Here is a 4,855-nt window from a genome sequence, read left to right as displayed (position 1 = left end):
CCCCCCCCTGCGGACGCCCCTGGGTGTAGGGGCAAAGCTTTTAGCTATACAAATTTAATATTTTATAACTTTTGAACTACAAATTATTAATAATTTTGATTTTGTCAAAATTTGAACTTTAAATGCTTATAAAAAATAATCATGCTTATGTATCGTCAATATTTTGAAAAAAAGTATAATAAAAACGCATGAGGAACCTTGTGTTATATTTTTAAGCTTTTTGATCAAACAAATAATTTTTATTGACATTTTTAGAAAAAAAACTAAAATTAATCAATTATAATTTACAATTCAAGCAAAGACAACCTAACCAAGGTTGCCAAACAATTTAAAAAAATTATCATTTATTCCTATTTGTTTTTCTTGATTATATTAAAAAAGTAATGAGAATTTTCAATTTTAACCTCCTAAAAGTACCAACTAGATCCAAAAACCTCCATCGAAGTTTATAACCAGAGAATTTTTTCTATTATATGTGAATATATATATGTTACTGGCAAAGTAACCTCGGGCATTGTTATGCAGACATATTATTAGACATATATATTTTAATACTCAATTTTTTCATACGTTGGCCGGGCAAAGTGTACCCCGTCCGGATTCAAGTGGGCAAAGTGAATTAATTGCTGCACACATTTTTGTCAAATGGTCAGGCCCGGCGGAAGGCACAGGCAACACAAGCGGCATTTCCTTGGTGATAGGCATGGCCGTATTTAGGATAATATGTTGATACTAAAGCTAACGCAAAAACCGAAAACCGCTTTTGAAAAATTGATGAACAAAAAATAAATTATTTAATTATTACATTTTTGTTATTTTAAAAATAATAGCTAATATCCGGCAATTAACTAAATTTAGTTTTGGTTGAGATGATTTATGTAAAAATACATAATATGTATAATACACTGAAATTAAACGTATATTTAACATTTGATTTTTCCCTGAAATGACGATGTCACTGTCGTCGATCGCCGATAACAATAACATAAGCTATATAATATCATAGAATAATTATTCTGTGACAATAATATACTACCTATATACTCTGTTCGAAATAAGACCGTGACCCGGCGGCGACCAGTTTATATATTATTATTAGTTATTAATTACCTATTACCTATATTGATTAATTTTGGCGCGGCGACACGGGTTATACGCTGATAATACCTAATAGCAAAGCTCAACGCGTTAATATCAATAATATAATTTTATTTGTTTTTCATCCGTCGGTTTGTCGTAACCTCCTGCCATATTTTTACACCTAATTACGGACAACGCTGACAATTTACAGGTATCGTACTCATAAGCGCAACTGGAGGGGCTCAGCCCCCCAAAACTTATAATATAGCCCCCTCAAAATAAATTATTCAATTCTTTCCTAAAATATTAATAAATCTTTAAAAATTAATCCGTACCTATTTCTTATTTTTTTTTTGGAAAAAAAAGTAATTATTTAATTTTTATTTAAACTTTTTTTTTTATATTGCCTATGATAAATATGGTAAACATTATAAGCTGTATGCTTGTATTCGTTTTAAGAAAACAATTTATATCGGTATGATATAAATTATTTTGTATTTGGTAAGATTATTACACATAATTTTACAGTATACCTATGCACTGAACTATAACATAGAGACTATAACATTTATTATATTTTATGTATTGATTATTCGAAATATTTTTGTTTTATTATCTTTTAAAAATTATATCTACCTCTATTAAGTACAATTTGTAAAATCTACTTCTAATAATAATTATTATTATTTACATATCGTTAAAATATTATAAGGTAATATTTTATTTTGAGTATATATTATATATATATATAATATATAATATAAAGGTATTAAGCAAAAAATATTATTGTTAATGTTTGAAAATTATAATATAAATATTAAAAAATAAGGTATAATTAAATACTTGAGTTACTTTTCATGTAATGTCAGGTGGGGGCTATAGCCCCCCCCAACATTTCAGCCCTAGTGGCGCCACTGATCGTACCCATGTTATAGCACATTGTATGATTTTTATATATATTTTTGTACAGAAAAATGTTACCTATATTATTATTATATTAAAAATTTTGATAATAATTGTTATAATTGGCATATAATATTAGCATAATTTAGCGTGAATATTATTAATGTTATTCGATCTTACGATTTGTTTTTTAAACTGTTCACTGTATGTCTGTATAAAAATTATACGAAAAGCATATAGTATATACATAATAATATACTTTAATTAATTTATAATAATTAATGAGGACGCCTCAGCCGCATATCGCATATATGATGTCTCCGTCTTACAAGTGCTGAAGTGCGTAACATAGCAAATTGTACGCTCAGCAAAACACGTGTAGCTCCGTTAATTTAAAAATTAAAGTGAATTGGCCTCTTATAAAATTTAAATGTAAGATTATTATCTAGGCAATCTCATGGGATTTTTATTATATTTTAATTTCAAAGCGAGTTATGAGTATTTTAGAATTGTAAATTATTTGTACATCTTAAAATTGTTAAGCTATTTTTAACATTTTTCTGAAGAAATTTTATTATTTTAAGGTACTTACATTCCAACAAAATTGTGAACTATTTAAATGTAATTAAAAATAAAATTCTTATCCTTTAATATATTAATTAATTACCTATAGTCGAATAAAAATATATTTTTTTTTAATTATAAATTCTAACTTTAACGTATAAGGTACCTATACTGTAACTTAAACTCGAAGTAGACGTGAATATGTTTGAGAATATGGTTCAGGGGACAAAGGACAAATAGAGAGATCAAATCGAAAGGGCGGCAAATTTTGATTTTGCCTATGTACACATTTTGTCTAGAGCCGGCCCTGCGAATGGTATTTATACGTAACAATAACACATTAACACTACAAAACTATTCTTACACGTTTCATTCGTTTGATACCACGACTTACGAGTTATGAGATACGGTATAATAACTGTGTTTTAATGTTCTATTTAAGTATAGGTTACTTTTCAAAGCTTATAATAATTGTTTAATAGCTTATAAGCATATTCTAACTTTGTCTTGCACCCAGGTAGGGCGTGAAAAAAGTTTTTCTTCGTTAACATACATCAAAAACCGGTTAAGAAATCGTTTATCTATTGAAAACTTAGATGCATGAATGTTAATGCACCTTAACAAGGATTTTTTTAATTCATTACCATTTGAAGATATCCTTGCTGAAGTAGTTCAACTAAGTACCATTTTAAAAAAGGCCCTAGTTATTTAAAATATACCTGTAAAAAAGTATATATAATACAATAAAACATGTTTATTATGTTTTATGATTTATGAATCTATAGTAAATAGTAAATTATATTTTATATTTTATTATATAAATTTAAGTACATAGAATAGTACATTGAATATAGAAATGTAGTATATTTAATTTTTATAGGAATATTATGATGAAATATTAAGAAAAATATATATTAAAATTTAAAAGTGGGAATATTGATATAAGTGAGCATAGTCAACAAGTCACAAAATGTATTTAATTATTATTATAAATTAACTTTATTTTAATAAAGCACCAACAAAAACCCCTAACTCCAACTCTACCCCATATACGCCACTGAGTGAGCAAAAAATTATTCAGTTCTAACATCTTCATAGCACTGGCAGTAAGCTGAGAGCAGGGGCCTGTTAAAAATTATTTCCCGGGCCGTTTGTTTGAGATAGTCTAACCCTGGAGATACCTATCTATAATTGTACGGTGTATACGCAATATACCTACGCGAGGAAGGCTGCCGATAATACGAACCTACACGTAATTTCAATGACAAAGTGATCATATAGTATATTGCGTATTTGCGAGAACACTATAAATGCAAACAGTATATATAATCTAGATAATATTTTATTATCTAATTATAAATCATTATAATATAATATAATATAAATATATAATATACCTATATTATATATTATTATATTATGATCATTCGAAATCGAATGGTTATATTGTCACGACGTTTCGTAGTCCATCATTACTACTGTATTATTGTGCAATACCAATCGGTGTAAATGCAAAAAAATTGGTCAACTTTGTAACTCAAAGTACCATACTAGTTGTGTTGTTCTTTATAAATAAAGTAATATATTGCTATCTTACGTGTCTAATATTACTTTTTAGTAATAATTAATTAAATTAAAAATTTGAAATAACTATAATTTAACAATAAATAATATTCATCTTGTTCATGTTAAACTACTTTAGATAAAAATATGAATTCTTCAGTAGGAAGTACCATACTGGATAATAGATTTAAAAACTATTAAAAGGCAAGTGGCAACTTATATTTAAAGTGTCTATTTGAAGTTATTTTATAATTTTTAAAAAATAAAGTAAAATGTTTTATTGCCCAAATCTAAATGGGAACTGTATAGGTACAATGCCCGGAGAATGTTAACTTATTCTGACTTTAACTTATTCTAACTTTGCCCTCGAAAACGGTCATTGTGCAGTGTGTACAGTGCCTAATTTCCTACTTTGTCCGTAACATATATATATTTAAAATATATTCTGGTTGCTCATAAGCAATAGCCAATAAGCACTCCCTGAAAAAGATGGAATTGTATAATTCCTTAAAACACTACCTAAATGCAAGGCAGGGCAAGTTAACTATTTTTTTTAACTCGTTAGTTAAGTTAATTTGGAAAAAGGTGGGTAAGTGGATGTCGCTCTGCTGTACAGTAGGTTAGAAGTGGGTCACTATGTATAATGGACAGTATTAAATTTGAATTCAATGATATAATATCACTGTATAAGAAAAACGATTCTGAGCGGAGACGGTATATCAGTCTATGTATTAGACATATATAT

The sequence above is a fragment of the Acyrthosiphon pisum genome, chromosome X (genome assembly GCF_005508785.2).
Source record: "Acyrthosiphon pisum isolate AL4f chromosome X, pea_aphid_22Mar2018_4r6ur, whole genome shotgun sequence".
Lineage (NCBI taxonomy): Eukaryota > Metazoa > Arthropoda > Insecta > Hemiptera > Aphididae > Acyrthosiphon > Acyrthosiphon pisum.
The sequence above is the reverse complement of the archived record's forward strand: the minus strand, read 5'-3'. Positions refer to the sequence as shown.